Below are 18,151 nucleotides of genomic sequence, written 5' to 3' on the forward strand. Positions count from 1 at the left end.
TGAAAAGCTGCTCTTTAATATTTCTAATTGGGAAGAATCCTAAAACGCTTATTTTCTGTCTCTGTTAAGTAACCATTGTCTCCTGAAAATCAGAGAACCATTTGTATTTTTTGCCACCCAAAAGTTCTCCACAGCCAAGCTGATTCTTCTTCCTCTTCTTCATTTCCCTCTCTTTCCCCACCCACCATCTACCAGGTTGAGTTGGGTTCCTCCCAGATACAGATGGGGAAAGTGTGCAATTCATCTTGCTGGTATCTCTCGGTGTAATTCAGCCAAAGCAGATGTTAGAGAATTTGAACTGTTGGAACAGCAAACATACCTGAAGCTGGGTTTAATGCTTCCCAAACTCACTAGAGCTAATTCTTCTGCAGGAAGAAATAAAAAGAATGAAAAAGTATCTTTTTTAAATTGTGAATGAAGTTGGCTACTAATTATTCCATTTTTTGCAACTAAACAAAGCAGGGACCTCAGTATTATAACCCATAAAATTTCTAGGAAGTTTTAGTTTGTGATTCAATCATTCTTACACTGTCTGAGGGTTCTCTGGAATATTATGAGATTAGTACCCTATTAGATAAAGTAATTCCTTTGTGATCAATGTTGCCTCTCAATAAAAACAAAAAATCAGGGGGTGCAATTCCTAAATCAAAATGGTTCTGATCTTATCTTCTGTTTGACTTTAAGCGACAGAATTTATCCTTGCCTATTACAACCTTGAATGTTGAAATATGATATAAGAAGAGTGAGTTATGTCTGCATTTATTTCATGTCCCTGAGTATTTACGGATGTCTCAAGTCCACGATTGCCTCAGATACCTCATTCTCTTGAGAGTCTCCATGAGGGGTATCTTTCTTTTCCTCATCTCTAACTGGCTTCAGTGATATTTGAAATATAGGTGTCCCCTCTACTGCTGGTAATTTCTAAGCCCCATAAAAAATTACTGGCTATCCAAGTCTTTTATTTGCCTGAATCCTGTGGTTTTTGTTTTTATTGTTGTTTTACTTTTGTTCTAGTCCTCATAACAGTACCCCATCCCTGTAGATAAACCTCTACAAAATCCTTAAAGCATAAAGCCCGTAGAACAATAGTTTTCACTTAGAAATGCAGTTGGGAATACCCTGTAAGGATCCTAAAAACTCTCCACCATGAAATACACTATTTTTAGGTGGTCAAACTGTCCATCAAAGAAATAGAAGTCCTTGGAAATTTGAGTAAATAATATATACATTCTAATGCTAGAAGTAAAAAGCCTCACTTACTTTCCCACGTATTTCAAACTCTGAGACCTGCTCCAATAAACATTTCAATAGCATTTTCTAATCAGTTACAAAGTCCTTTCTTTTCATCCACGGGAAAGTGTTTTTCATAGATTTTTTACACCTTGTAACAAGACAACAATGTAATTTTACCTATGGTTTTAAGGACTGCACAATCTATTGTTTCCCAGTGACAATCTGTTTCCCAGAAATTCTAGAATAATCCAGGAAAAATGAGAAAAATGTCTTGAACTAGACTGAACATGACAGCTACCCATTTATTTTACTTTTTTTAAGATTTTATTTATTCATTTGAGAGAGAGAGCGTGAGCATGAGCTGGGGCGGGGGGAAAGAGGCAGAGGGATAGGCCGACTCCCCACTGAGCAGGGAGCCAGACACAGGGCTCGATTCCAGGACCCTGAGATCATGACCTGATCCGAAGACAGATGCTTAACCAACTGAGCCACCCAGGTTCCCCACATTTTACTTTTCTTAAGAAAATTGGAGTCAATGAAGGTTAAGCTAAAATTTAATTTCTAACTGGAAATTCTGTAGGAGATTCTCATGAACTTTTCCAATTATGTGAATTCATATAACTGCATAAATTGAATACTTCATATGGTATACTCTATTCTGAACAGAGCATTTTCTCCAAAATTATAATTTTAACCACAAAGAAATCTCCAGTTTCTCTCTGACTTTGAGGTGCTATTCTAAAAGCCATTATGCTTATATATTTTCAACAGCAAATCTGTTGCCCCATAAATCCAGCCTCCATTTGAGCCTGATGAGAGTGTGCTCTTGGCTTGTTGTTGCAGTAAGAAAAGTATCTGGGGATCAGTTAAATGTTATATATTAAGTGGAAAATTCATAATAGTAACTTCTAAAATGTACCCTACGTAACAGTGGACCATCTCATATACCACCCAATTATAATGTTGCATTACAAGTTTTACTATTTAAGAAGTATTTTAAATAATTTTAGATTCAGAATGGTGAATTAACTTATTTCAGACCATCCCTCTCATGGTTAACAATTAAAAACTCTCGACAACTATTTATGTAAGGAAAATCTCTCTTTTAAGGTACTGGAGAGCAACCAGTGAAAGATAGAAGCAGGAAGAGATTAAAACCTTTGAAAGAAGATAAGAATACTGAGTAAATCACATATTTATTTAACTTCTCTACTGAGGACATTTGTCAGTTCTTTCTTTACATAGAAAATTACCTCAAACAGAAAATAGATGTTGTATAGGATAAGGAGTCAGAGGTCAGAGTTTGGGACTTCCATGACCAATATAAATTAAGGTCAAAATTCTGAAAAGGAGGAAGACACAGGGAAAGTTGGCACCCACACTTGCAAACGGACTCCTGCATTGTACATATGTGGTGTGAGACTCATCGTTGAAAGCAAAAATGGAAAAGATGACAGACTGAATGCAAATTTGAACAACTGCTCAGTGCTTTAGCTTAAGGTATTGGCATAAGAACATACGAATAGATCAGTGGAACAGAATAGAAAGTCCGGAAATGGATTTCAAATGGCACAACACTTTCTATTTCACAAGAGAATAAAAAGCAGAAGCCCCCAGTCCCTCTGCCGATGAGGAGGCCAGGCCAAGTGCCTGCTCTGGGCAGTTTTATGGCTCATTTGCAGCTTCCTCAATCACTGTCAGGGTCCGGGATGCTCTCTCTGGGAAAGAGGGTTTTAGTCAGGTGTGGCCAAGCAGTAAGCCCTGTTGTGATGGGTGTGGAGATATTTGGAAATACCTGTTTCTTGGGGCACCTGGATGGCTTTGTCAGTTAAGCGTCAAACTCTTGATTTCAGTTCAGGTCATGATCTCAGAGTCATGAGATTGAGCCCCGTGTTGGGCTCCATGCTGTGCGTGGAGCCTGAGTATTGTTCTCTTCATCCCTCTCCTTATGCCCCTCCCCCCCTTTCTCTCTCAATAAATAAATAAATAAATAAATAAATAAATAAATAAGGTTTCTTAACTTAAACTTAACTTTCTGTTTCTTAACTTAAATGAAGTCCAGTCTGTACCCCTGTGTGTGTGTGTGTGTGTGTGTGTGTGTTTTCAATCAAATTTTCAAAAAAATACTAGGATAGTTCAATTTGGGAAAAGAAACATTTTTATCAAAATATGCTGGGACAACTGTGTAATATCTGGGAAAAAAAAAAAACCTAGATCCATACCTCATGCCATACACAAAAAGCAGTTTGAGATGAATCATGATTCTAAATCTAAAGTAAAATATATAAAGTTTTTTTTGCATAAAGATCTTTACCACATATTGTGGTAAAAACATAGATAATAGAGGATATCAAAAGCAATAAAACATGAAAGAAAGTAATTGATGAATTGGACTTACTCAAAATCGAAAATTTCTGCTTATTACAAGATGATTAAGAAAATTAAAAAAGAATGCCATTAAGACTGAGAAACTAAATTCAATACATATATCTGACAAAGGTTTGTATCCAAAATAGGTAAATAAGCCCTAAAAATCTATAATAAAAAGTTAGAATCTCAATGTACAAATGAACAAAACTTAAACAGCTTCTTCATAAAATAAGATACAGTGATGACCAATAAACACAGAAAAGAGTGCTGTCATCATTATTTATCATCAGGGAAATAACAAATTAAAATGATGTGATATTATTATACACCCACTAAATAATTAAAATTTGAAAGTTTGACATATCCAGGCCTTGGCAAGAATGAGGAGGAACTTTGGATCTCTCATACATAGTTGGTGGTGATGTGAGATATTTAGCAGTTACTTTAATCACTTGGCATATTTTTATAGTATTAAATTTGCAAATACCCCATAGCCCATCTATACCACTCTTAGGAATTTTCTCCAAAAGAAAGGGAAACACAAGTCCACCAAAAGATTTTTATAAAAATATTTATAGCAGTTTTATTTTTATTAGGCTCAAGCTTAAAATGGAATATTCATACAAGTCAGTGTCTATAAGAAGATATGGACTACTGATATATGCAACAATCTAGATGAGAAAAAAGAAGCCAGATACAAAACAGTATGACTATAGAATTCCCTTTATATAATGTTGTGGGACAAGCAGAACTAAATTTTAGTTACAGAAATCATAACTCTGTTCAGCTCTGTAAGAGTTGACAGCAATTGGATGAAAATATCTAGGATAAATAGAAATCTTCTATCTCCTGATTTAGGTAGTGCTTACATGTATATACTTGTCAAAATTCATTAAACTATAATCAAAATCTCTGCATTTTTGTGAATTATACTTCAATAAAAAGATTATTGGAAAAATATATTTTTTAAAGCTTTACAATTCTATATCCAAGACTTCCAAGGGGATCCAAAAAATGCTATTGTATAGTGCAAAGAATAATCCTAAGGGTCTTTTTTACACAGCCATATCCCTAAACTCTGCAGAACACTGGGATTTAAAAAAAAAAAAAAAAGTCTTCTAATTTTCTCAGATCTTTCCAAGTCAGAATTCCATCATATATTCTTTTCCCCCTTTTAAAAATTCTTGTCTCCTATTTCTACTTTTCTGATGTATTTTCAATATAAGCAGCTCCATAATTTTTCTCATGGTAATTTAATCTTCCTTGAATCTTTCCATTTTGAAGCCCTATTCTTTAGCAAACAGAAGTCCATGCCTATAATTTTGTTCATCAGCCAAGAAATCTTTCTCTACAGAAAATTGTGCCAGAAGAATGGCTTGGATGCTCTGTACTACCACAGATAAAACAGGATCAAAATGGTGATTGTGAAACATTTTGTCAGAGTAAAAGATGGTTAATGAATTTAACGGTTAATGGCATTAGGATCAGATCAGCCATAGGAAGAGTTAACACAAAAGACACCAAGTTGATACCCAAAGCTTCCTGATGGGTTTAAGATAAGGCTTGGTGGGCACCATCAATATTTTTCTGTGTGACTCTCATTTTTCGAAGTGCCATGGCTGTGAAACACCTGGAGATTGATATTTTCTTTTTGGTTATTCTGTTCATATCCTTAACGCTCATTTTGTGTCATTTCCTCCAGGTCTATCACTAGCGTCTACAGGTGCCTTTGCGAAAAGAAGAAAAAGGTTACCTCCTGGAAGATGCAGCCCCGTAAGTGCATGATTTGGTGAACAGGGACACTGCAATGTGTAAGAATGTCTCTCTCCTTGGTAGTTGCAGAAGTGCACTAGAGTACAAGGTACGTGTGGATTATGGGCTAAGTCTTACCCCCACATGTCCTTTCATCTAGATCTTTTGTGCAGTGCACACACTGCACAGATATTCCTAGCAACTCCACCTTTGCTCTTTCAGTGACATGTGTTTCTCCTTCTACCCCAATTCTTATGCACTCTCTGTATCAATTTGAGTTCTTGGTTGCAAATAAGAGACATAACCTGGCTTCAAAGTAATGTTCAAAGTAATGGCTACACTGCTGATTAAAACAACTCATGTATATATATCCTTTCTGGTAATTTATTTCCTTACAGCTAAATGAAATTCATGTCCCTGTGTCAAATGGATCTTTCTCTTTACTCATTTCCCTTTACTGATTTAGAGTAGTTGTTGGTACTTAGGCATGGGAGATCCAAGATTCTCCCTTTCTCTGTCTCTGAAGATTTAGTAAGAACTTCAGCTCTTACACGTATCACCTTTTCATAAAATAACTTTGTCTCATCTATCTTGTGTCTTGGTTCTAAGTGGTATTGGAAGTAGAGAATATGATTTAATTAGATCTGACTTTATTGTTTTACATTTTAAATAATTTTTCTATGTAAATATTTTAGTCTTCCTTTTCTCTCTTAAATGCCTATAAACTTGCTCATTGTCAGAACTAAATGTTGCATAACTAGACCTAACCTTATTTTTTAAAAACTAAACTAAAAAGTTTAGGTCCATTAAAATCAAAGATGGAGGACCAGGAAACACCCAGCCTGCTTGTGAGGGTTTCCATAGATCAGGCCTGCTGCTGTACAGATGTGGGGCTGGGGGCAGATCTGCAGCTTCTGCTGCTGGGGTGGATTGGGCAGCGATGTCCTGGATATGAGACAGGAGGTGGGTCCCTATTCTGTTTCTGCTGCTGCAGTGGATCCGGTCTGTCACTGGCTAAGGTTTGGGGCAAAGGATACAGCTCTTGCCTCGCCTTGCTGCTGCTGCTGGAACTGATTGAGCCCACTGTGCCCTGGGGGGTGGGGGCTGTGGAGTGGATCTCCCAGCTAGGTCTCTAGTAGGCTGTCTCTTTCCTGTCCTTTCACTGAAGAGAGCAGACATTTTTGTTGGTTTGTTTTGTCTACAGCCTTTGTTACTTCCAGGTTGCAGGCCTCCCTGGTGCCCAGTTTGGGATCTGTGAGCGATAAAAAGAAAACCCAGGGAGCTCAGGGCTGTGATTCCATCTTTGGCTTTTCATTTTTCAGAGTTCTGAGTCCATTTATGATTATCTGTTGAATTATTTACAGGATACTTTGATGTATTTAGAGGGAAGGAGCCAGCAAAAGTGACTCTATGCCATCTTGTAACAACAAGCTTTTTAAATAAGATTCAGGTTACAGTATGCTGTCAACAATTTTAGAGACATCAGTGTCTTCTCTGCTGGCCATTCCTCATTGCCCATATTTTATCAGTAATTTATTTTTAAAAAGTTAGTTCTTCTGGATCTTTATTCATTAAAATATTCAAAACGTTTTTATCTAATTACAGAATATTTTGTTAGCATAATTTTATCCTTTTGTGCTACAGCTGTTCATATTTATACTAATATTTATGCAAGATATATTTCATTATCCCATTTAGGCAAACATTGTGATAATTATGTGTCTCATAATTAAATGTCTTCTTAACTAAGCCCTAGCAGTTATAATAAATTCAGCTGAGTGACAGACTCTAGGATGAGTAAATACGTAGGAGAAGACCATTTGGCTTTGTTTATTAATACATCAGATAAGCTGCCTTTTGACATCCTAATAGAGACAATATTTCTCTTTTGCTTTAAAAATGAATCATTTAGCTTCCTACAGCATAAAAGATTACGTTGACTCTGAGCTGACCTAGGTAGCGAAAGGTGAACATATTTGCTTTGTAAATTTGACCAAGTATGAAGACAAGTTTTACTTACAGCACAAATGGCTTCACTAATATTGAGGCAAATGAGATTTGCCTTCAAACTTTGCCAAAGCTTTAAAGTCAACTTTTAAACAATGGAGTTTTCTAACTATAAACACATTTGGATACAAGTGTCAGGTAGCAGATAAACCACACCTGTTGTAGATAAATTAGTATGCATAGTGTAACAAAGGTTTTGTTAATCTGAGCAAGAAGAATTGCATTCTGATCATCTTAAGGTTAACAGTAAGGTAACCCCCTTTTTCAGAAAGTCAGTAATGGAGCAAATTGGATATGGTAGTGGGCTATACAGAGCACATTAGCATCGTCATCAGAGTCCCCTTCCAAAGGTATGGAGACACTACAGAAATCCACTGTTATGCAATGTCCATAGGCTTATGAAAAAGTCTGCTTTGTCAACTATAAGTGAACGGAATCCTTTAAAGAAAAGATTCAGTTTTGAGCTTTTTGATTGCTACTGATCTTCCCCTTTACGCCTAATCAGAACAGGACTGCTCAGAAGGGACTTGCAGTAGTCTGAATTATGGTCCTCCAATAAAGTCTATGCCCTAATTTTGGAATCTGAATATGCTACTTTACAAAGCAAAAAGGATTTTCAGATGTGACTAATTTAAGGAGCTTGAGATGAGGAAGATTATCCAGGTATGAACAATGTAATCACAAGAGTCCTCACAAAAGGGAAGCAGGAAGGTCAGAAAGAAAAAGAGAGATTGAAAGAGGTTACACTGCTTGTTTTGAAGATGAAATATGAGGCCATGAGCTAAGTAATGTAGGCAGTCTTTAGAAGCTGGAAAAAGCAAAGAAACAGACTCTCTCAGAGTTTCCAGAAGGAATGGAACCCTGCTGGTGCACTTCAGACTTCCAACTTCCAGAAATGTAAGACAGTAAATTTGTATTGTTTTAAACCAGTAAGTTTGTGGTTGTTTTGTACAGCAGCAGGATGAAAGTAAGACAGAGCTCTACAGCCAGGAGAGTTTGCTATTAAAAAAGGTTTGACTCAGTCATTACATTTCCAGGAATTAATATGTATCCATTTTATTTATGTGTACATTTATATATACAAATTTGTATACATTTATATATGTGAGTTAATGTTTTTGTTTTAAATCTTTTTTACTTTTCTATGGACTTCATTTTTTTTACTTTGAGCATAAATTATTTTTATAAAAAGAAAATAAGTATCATTTTGACACATAAAATGGAAAGAACATTTCAGGATATGGGGGTGTATCAGATGTGGAAACATGAAGTAAGGAATCTTATTCAGTGATATTTAAATCAATCATCTTTCTTTTTTTTTAAAGATTTTATTTATTTATTTGACAGAGAGAGCAAGAGAGCACAAGTGGGGGAGCAGTAGAAGGAGAGGGAGAAGCAGGCTTCCTGCTGAGCAAGGAGCCCGATGTGGGGCTCGATCCCAGGACTCGATCCCAGGACCCTGGGACCATGACCTGAGCGGAAGGCAGATGCTTAACCATCTGAGCCACCCAAGTGCCCCTAAATCAATCATCTTTCTTTAGAAGGGGCAATCCTAATGTCAGGAAACACTTTAAAAAAAATCTCAACAAAGCAAATTAAACTTTATCCTCTCTTTGACCAGAATTCTTTGGTAATATCTTAGTAGAACAATTTTTTTATGTATACCAGAGGACTTGTACAAGTATGTTCATAGCAACATTGTTGCAAACACTCAAGTATCTGGACCCTACCCAAATAACCATCAACAGAAAAATACATATACCAACTCTGGTATGGCTTATGGCACGGCAGCAAAAATGAATTCACTTCATCTAAACCCAACCAGAACTTGATGAAATGGGAAAATACAAGTCGGGGATTCCATATGATTCCACTTATATAATGCTCAATAAGTATACAACTAAATATATCATCTGTAATACCAATGTGGGTGGTGAAAATATTCAGTAAAGTCAGGGAATGATAAAAGATTTAATATGGTGGTTAACTGGAGAGAACAGAAGAAGAAACTGGATCAAGGATCAGGGGAGATGACATAAAGAAATTCCCATGTAAAGTTAATTTTCTCCTTTAAATTGAGGTGTTTTACTGGATTGTAAGCCTTTTTATTTCATTCATAGTTTATAAGCAGTTTTTACCTACTCAATATTTCATAAAAAATTGTATAAGAACCTTAATTAAAAGTACAGGATCTGGGGACATGAGCTGGTTTGGGGTAAAATGTGGTAATACTTTTTTTTTTTTTAATCCAAGAGACTTGCTATTATTAATTGTTCTGTTTTGTTTTGGAGTTGATAATTTTTAAAAAATTTCAATGAATTTCCAACTATTTTTTTGAATATTTCAAAAGTGACTTTGGGGTTTAAGTTCCATTATATAGTGGGATAATGATGTAAACTTTACATTTGCTTCCAAAATTTATCAGTATCTTTCTTTCAGGTTAATATATGGTCAATTTTTCACATACTTTTTCATGAGGCTGTTATTTTTAGGGTACAACATGTATTTTATAAGGTTATTAAACCAAACTTTTAATTATATTTTCAGATATTCTACATTCATATTTAATTTTGAAATTTAATTAAGACTGAGTGAAATGTCCTAAGATTTCTACATCTGGGATTTTTTTTAGTTTATTTTAATTTCTAGCACTTGTAGATATTTAGATATTTGCCCATTTATGCATAAAAATTCATGACTACTACACCATCCTTTTGTATTTTCTCTTTGGCCCCTCTTTATGTTTACTATTTTGGTCTTAATTCTGAGGTAACTGTCAGTTTTAAATACCATTTTAAATTTTTTTGAATTATTTCTGTTTGCCCATATTTTTTCCTTTAGCATTTATAAATCACTTCACTTTAGTTTGATTGCAAATGGACAGTTTGATTTGGAGGGTGAATTATGAACTGGATTCTATGCCTTTTATCCATCTGTTGCACAATATTCACTATAACAGCCAAAAATATTCTTACGTTTTTGACATGTGGATTTCAGCTTTCTCTAATATCCACAGTGAGTTTTCCATTTTCACTTTTCTCCTCCACTCTTTTTGTCACACTGATGTGGTGAAGGTGAGTGTAGAATTTCCTTTAAGTCTCTACAAGTACTAATTTAATTGAAGAAAGTCCAATAAATTAAAAAGGACTTGTATTTGGGTGTCCACCTCATCTACCAAGCACTATGTACAATCTGGACTGACTAAAATATTAACCTTGCCTCACCCACCTGGCAGTAGATACATAAATATTATCTAAATTATAAAGCCTTAGAAATAAGGTTTAAATATATACTATAAATAAATATTGGATTCATGGCTCAATCATTACTGGCTATGAAAAGAAATTGTCCCTGACACAATAGCTGGAATCATTTATTATTCAACTTCTTAGTTTTCCTGAAGATGACCCTCATCCTTTGTAGACCTCCAGATGAGTATGCTTATTCTCTATCAAATTTCCCTTTCTTCATGAGTCTTTCCCAGTCCTACTCTAACTGCCTCTAATTATTTTAATGAAAGCAACAAAACTCTGAGTATTCTGTAATTCCTCCATGCTCCCATTCATGTGCTTATATTTATGTTTTAGGTCTCCCATTGCTTTAAAATTGGTTGCTTGAGTCCATAATCTACAAGGACAAGGGTTATATCATCCCCTCCCTTTAGTAGTTTACAAATTGAATTTTGGGTGATAGTGATTTGGATAAACTGAATTGAGCTTAATATCTGGCAGTATGAATTAGATTTAAATTCTCTCCCCGCCCCCACTCTCTCTCTCTATTTTCAACTCATCCCTTCTTTCCTTCCCTCTGTCCACACTCAATTCCCATTTAAGCTACAACTCATACTGATTGACATTAGGTGTTCAGGGAACATCAAATATGGTTTATTGATACTCATCCAAATGCAAAGCTAAACATTTCAGGAAAGCAAACCTGTATCTTTGATTGAGGTTCTAGCTGTATAAATGAATGAGAAGGAGAAATATTCAGAACTTTTTTGGTGTCACCTCTTCACAGAAATGAGAAATGGCTTCTGGCTCAGCTTGGGAGCATTGCACAAAGCAAGCAGATTTTTTTTCCTCCTCTAATGTAATATGTAGTTTCTGCTGTCTATAAAAAGGGCTTTTCTCATGCAACAAGTTAAAATGGACCTACTACAGTCACATGTGTAGTGTAATTTTTGAATTGAAACTCTAAGTTGAAAGCAGTTGATTTTGTTAAAAGACAAAATATCCTAAAATGTAAGAAAAATAAATAAATTAAATTAAATATAGCTATGCATAGATAATTATTCACTTTAAAAAATATGTGCTTTCCATATTTAAGCCTACCCTCCACCCCTGTCAAGTGACATCAAACGCCGGCAAAACTAATTTGTTTACAACTTAAATATTGAGTACAAAACATCCACAGCATATTGACAAGCTTGTCACTTGCTTCTCTGCTGAACAGTATGTACAGCCTTTAACTAATCCTTCTCAGCTCTGGAAGAACAAACCGTAAGAATCAGTCAATATTTTGTCATTTCAATATTACTACATTTGCCCACAAAATCCTACACAGATGGAGATAAAAGCTCTACTACAAGCAAAGAGGGCATTTTTTCCTTTGCCACAAAATATTGATGAAGTGCTTTATTGAGGTGGAGATCTCATTAATTATTTGATTTACAGAAAATGAAGGCAGAGGGAAATGAGTGCCCTGGCTAATACCATGATGTACCATCTTGAGACTTAAGATCTTTTTAATGTATTCATCAGGGGTGCATCTGAAAGGGGAAAGAGTGTGCTGAATGGGTCCATTAATTTAATTGAAGCAAGCTCAGACAAGAGATAAAACATCCCAGCCAGCTTCTTTTCATGCGGCATGAGCACTGTAGTAAACAGGCAGAGATCCAAACACACCAAAAAGAAATAAAGGTACATGGAGACTCTAGAGACTTCAAGGCCATGTAATATCAACAGATGCAGAGGTGAATAAACCCTGAAGAGGCCCTCTCTTCATGCACCACCATGTCAGTGTTCCACGGGCACTGTCTAGGCTTTATTATGAAACTGTGAACGACTCTGAGGTTACATGTAAGTAATTTAGACTTCCTAAGGCAAAGTTGCATTTGTTCTTTTTTTTTTTTTTCAAACTTCTGAGAAATAAACTCCATCTCCTGCTCTTGAAAGGAAGAGATGGAAGCGAGGAAATGGACTTCCACTGATCTCAGACGCATCTTTAAATGATGTTGCTCTTTTCAGCTATCTGATTTTTGAAATGTAGCAGTCAGAAAATTCTTTTAGTCCTGAAGAGGTTGGGGCCTCTCGGTGCACTCAATCTGTCTTTCAGCGGTCAGTGTAAGTGTGCACAGCACGTTAATTCAGTCCCTGGCTGTGCACGGGAACACAAAACAACTGAGGAGGGTCTCCCAACTCAACACAAAGCCAGTCTATTGCAAGTTATTTCATCTGATAAAAGATAATTTCGTGTGTTTAATCAAACTTGTATTACATTCAGATACTTCACAAAGTCATTACCTCTCATCGTTTAGAGGTAAAATTGTAATGTATGCATTAAAAATCATTAGTGAATGTCAAACTAAATATATAGTTTTCTATAAAAATGTTAGAAAAAATTAATATTGGAAAGTTCTGCCAAACACTTTTTCAATGCTTGAAAATAAATGAACAGTTTGTAAAAGAAATAAAGCATCTTTTAGTCAAATTAGATTCTACCCACTATCACAATTGTAATGGCAATAATAAGCATGATGAATAAAAATACTTTGGTGTCTTGGGATGTAAATTTAAAACCAGTAACAAAACATAGGTATTTTCATAATCACAACTAAGATATATTTTCAGACCTATAAATCATGATTATAGTTTGGATACCAGTTTTACAACTCAGTATAAACCCTAGATATCCTTAAATCAAGTAGTTTTAGGAAGAAAAGATAAACACTCTAGTACTTGAAATATTTTTTTTTCATTTTTTACAGTGTATGTGAGGCATTTCAGTTTTTAAAAAAGTTTCATTATTTTTTATTCTTCAAATGATGACATTTTCTTTCTTATACAAGGGAAATGCTTCTTTCTTATTTTAAAAGTTATTTAGTCTGCAGAATACATTTTTAAATAAATTTTTATGTGGATAAAGAGTAAAAAAATAGTTTAAAATAATATTTATTATTTAATTATGTAAATTTTACACATTCAATAATATCACAAGTGAGTTCTAATGAGTTAAAATGTGTTTTATATTTGAGTAAGTTACTTTTTAAATCATTAAAATAAGTGGGAGAAAACTAAGAAGAAGCTACCAACACGATTTTCTAGAGTCCTGAGGTGGTTAAGCAGAGCCCTGTCCCAGAGCGACAGGATGAGACAACACAAGTGCAAACTCTGACCAGAACAGGTGTAGCAGCACTTTACAGATGACACCCCTGAGAGCCAAGCAGGACCTTTGCAAAATCACTGAACAATTCCTGATAGATTTTATTTTAATAGTTAACTTATTCAAATTGGTGGTTCCACTTAAGCATAGGTTTGTTTACTTACTCTATCTTGAATCACCAGAAACTAAATATGAGGGAAATTCTATGTATTAATGTAAATGTTGGCATATATTTAGCATTTGTCCAATACCGAATTTAAGAAAAAAGAAGTAACTGTAGTCCATAAGTAACATCAATTTTATGACTCATAAAACTAAGGCATTTAATCTGTTTTTATAAAATGTAATAATAAATAAGCAACTTAGCATTGAATCATTAATACAGATCCTAGGAGCACCTGGGTGGCTCAGTTGGTTAAGCCTCCGACTTTGGTTCAGGTCATGATCACAGGGTCCTGTGATCGAGCCCTGTGTAGGGCTCCACACATAGCAGGTAGTCTGCTTGAGGATTCTCTCCCTCTGCCCCTCCCCCTACTTGTGCTCTCTCAAATAAATAAAATCTTAAAAAAAAAAGTACAGATCCTATACTGTATGAGGCTATCATTAAAGTAAATCATCTCAGTAAATGTTTTCTCTGTTCATAATTATTTAAATAACTATTATTTTATATGGCTACTTTATAGAGAATATTATATTTAAAATAAATTTACATATCAGATTTCTTTTTTTTAAAAAAAAATTTTATCTATTTTATTTGGGAGAGAGAGTGGGAGAGAGAGCAGGAGCATGGGGAAGGTGGGAGAAGCAGACTTCCCGGCAAAATGGAAGCCCAATGCGGGGCTCGATCCCAGGACCCTGAGATCATGACCTGAGCCGAGGGTAAATACTTAACTGACTGAGCCACCCAGGCACCTCTTCATATCAGATTTCTTAATGATACCTTATAAACATTATTGTGATAGGTATATAAAAATAGGACTACTTTAAGACTAGTATCAAGACCATGCATTATTTTCACTGCTTGTACAGTTAATACAGTTTCCTATTAAGCAGTGTGATTGGACCATAGCAGTCTGTATTGGCTGAATAAATGGCCAAAGTATAATTTGATTTGGATTTTCTCTCCAGTTATTTGGCAAATCCTTCCTAACTCATCAACATCATCATCATAATCAGTAGCAATAGTAGATGCAGAAGAAAATAATTTAATTTAGTGCCTAAATATGTTGTCTTGTTTAAACATTGTACAAAAAGTAGTACAATGATTAAGAGTATAGGTCTTAAATCAGACTGCCTGGGTGAAAACCTGTTTCAGGTTTTATGTTTTAATGTTTGTGTATCTTGGTTTTCTCATTTGTAAACTAGAGATTAAATGATGTATCATAAAGGGTTGTTGCAAGGATTAAAGGAGGGGAATATGTAAGACATCCTAAGGAACATTTAGTACACATTGTTATTATCATTATTACATCATAGGTGATAACACATTCCATTAGAAAAATGAGTGAACAATATGAGAATACCTGACCAAAACATGCTTTTTTTTTTTACTGATAATAGTATTTTTCTTTATTCTTCTTGTATGCAATTCAGATATTACTTAAATTTCAGCTTATAAAAGAAAAAATATTAAAAACATATCTATTTAGAAAAAATAAGTATTTGTAAAACAAAAGTTCTTTTCTCCCCCAACCAACCCTTAATTTTGACTTATTTTTTACTTTACCATACTATCCACTTACCATTGTTTAACACCATAACTTTATTAAGAAGTATTTTAGAGTATGAAAAACTTTTTCCTCCCCTGGATTTCTGTGATGTTTATTTTTATTACCACCATGATCGGTTGTGTGCACCTGTTGCATTTCTTTATAGATCAGACATTCATGGTGGACTCTGATTTATATATTGTTAAAAATCTCCTCTCCAATGCTTTGCCCTCCATAGTTTCTCATCAATGTTGTCACCTTAATGTCTGCTGAGGTCAGCCATTCCTTCAAGATTTAAAGGAGATTGTCTCAGCCTTCTTTCTCTTGGATCATAGAGGGCCGGCCCTTCCCCAAATATCTATGAATTCAAGTGACTTAGATTCTCTGAGACACTTCTGGTTCCAGTTAATGTCCCCCCCTGAACTTTTGATCTCTCTCACATTTCTCTTCCTATTTATTTCTGTTTTGTGTGTATGTGTGTGTGTGTGTGTGTGTGTGTGTGTGTGTATGTGTATTTCCCAGTGAGAGAATTTAGTTTATTTCCCTTGATTCCCTGGCATTCACTTTCCCCCACTACACATACAGAGCATATTCACTTTTTAAAATTTTTTTGAAGCTTTGGAGCAGCAACAGGTTATTCCACAATTTATAACTCAAAATCCTGTTGCTAAAATCCCTTCTTTCAACTCTAGGGAATTCTTTATTTCCCCCCACCCCTTCAGCCTTCTCTATTGGCTCTAGATTTCTAAAGCAAAGGCCCCTCACTTCTTGTTTCAGCCTGCTTAACCTCACCCTCCCAAAACATTATAATCTCCTTATTCTCTACTTTTATTCTTAAATGACTCACCTTTGTGCATATAAATAGTAATGTAAACAATAAACTATGCATTATGAGTTTGAGCAAGATTGAGAGTGTTTTTTTGGGGGGGTTCTTTTTTTTATTTTAAGTTCAATTAATTAACAATATAGTGTATTATTGGTTTCAGAGGTAGAGTTCAGTGATTCATCAGTTGCATACAACACCCAGTGCTCATTCCATCCCGTGCCCTCCTTCATGCCCACCACCCAGGTACCCCATTCCACCCCCACCTCCCTTCCAGCAAGCCTCAGTTTCTTTCCTATGCTTAAGAAGTCTCTTATGGTTTGTCTCCCTCTCTGGTTTCATCTTGTTTTATTCTTCCCAGGTTTTTTTTTTTTTTTTTTAACTAACCAGAATCATGCTGTACATATTGTTCTTTGATGTGCTTGTTGGAGATGTTCTCAGCCTAGCACACTCCATTCTATATTCCACAGAAATAGTTAGATGTTTGGGTTGCTTCATTCTGCTGTTATAATTATGCCCACTTTTGTGCACAAACTTGAGCACAGGGGCTGGAATTTGAGGGGAAGAGTGTCAATTTAAGCCCTCAGCAATCGAGGTGAAGGCGTGTTGACTTGGCATTTAGCAGGTGGCAGGCCGTGCATGCTGACTCAGGCAGGAGGGTGGCTGAACTGTGAATTTGGGACCCACAGGCTGATGGCATTGTGTGTGACAGGGACGTGGCTGGTTTTGCTTTTAATTTTTGTTTTTCTGGGAAACTCGATCTCTCCCTCTATTCTAAATGAAAGCCTTGCTGGATAGAGTATTCTTGGCTGTAGATTTTTTCCTTTTAGCAGCTGGAATTTATCATGCCACTTTCTTCTGGCCTGCACAGTTTCTGCTGAAAAACCCACTGATAGCCACATGGGGTTTCCCTTGTATGTACCTGCTTTCCTTTCTCTTGCTGCTTTTAAAATTCTCTCTTTATCACTACTTTTGGCCATCTTATTTACTTTGTGTCTTGGTGAAGACCTCTTTGGGTTGGTTGTGTTGGGGGCTCTCTGTGCCTCCTGGATCTGGATTTCTCTTTCCTTCCCCAGATTCAGGAAGTTTTCAGCTATTATTTCTTCAGACAAATCTTCTGCCCCCTTTTCTCGCTCTTCTCCTTCTGGGATCCCTATCATGTGACTATTATGCCTGACAGTGTTGCTGAGTCCCTTGGGTCTATTTTCATTTTTTGTATTTTTTCCCCCTCTCATCTGCTCAGCTTGATTGCTTTCCATGACTGTCCTCCAGGTGGCTGGTCCTTTCTTCTACTTCCTCTTGCTTGCTATTTATTCCAGATGGTCTATTTTTATTTCCACGTAGTGAGTCCAATAGCTCTAATTGGTTCTTTTTTATGTCTTCTGTCTCTTGGTGGAGGGTCTCATGGAGGTCCGTCACTCCTTCCTCAATTCTAGTGAGTATCTTTATGAGCATTACTTTAAATTCACTATCAGACATATTACTTACCTCTGTTTTGCTTAGGTCTCCTGCTCTGATTTTGTCCTGTTCTTTGATTTGGGACACATGCCTCTGTCTCCTCATTCTGTCTCTTGCGTTGTCTGTTTTTCTGTGTTAGGAAAGTCAGCTACTTTCTCCTGCACTTGAAAAGAGTGGCTTTATGAAGAAGTCCTGCAGTGCAATGTCTGTTCCCCAGAACCTGGTGCTTCAGGGGGTGTCTCCTATGTGTGTTGCTCCAGGGGTGTCCTACCGTTGTGGCTAGGATGTGTTTGCCTTTAGTCCTGTTGTCTGCGATGGCTCTCTGCCTGTTGTAGACAGAGTCTGGTGCCTGTGGTGTTATTGGGCTTGAGTTGAGTCAGACCAGGCATTTGCCAGAGATGCAGTAGCACCACACTGC

Source organism: Callorhinus ursinus, unplaced genomic scaffold (assembly GCF_003265705.2).
Source record: "Callorhinus ursinus isolate GAN/ISIS: 27379988/994484 unplaced genomic scaffold, GSC_fseal_2.0 scaffold3, whole genome shotgun sequence".
Taxonomy (NCBI): Eukaryota; Metazoa; Chordata; class Mammalia; order Carnivora; family Otariidae; genus Callorhinus; species Callorhinus ursinus.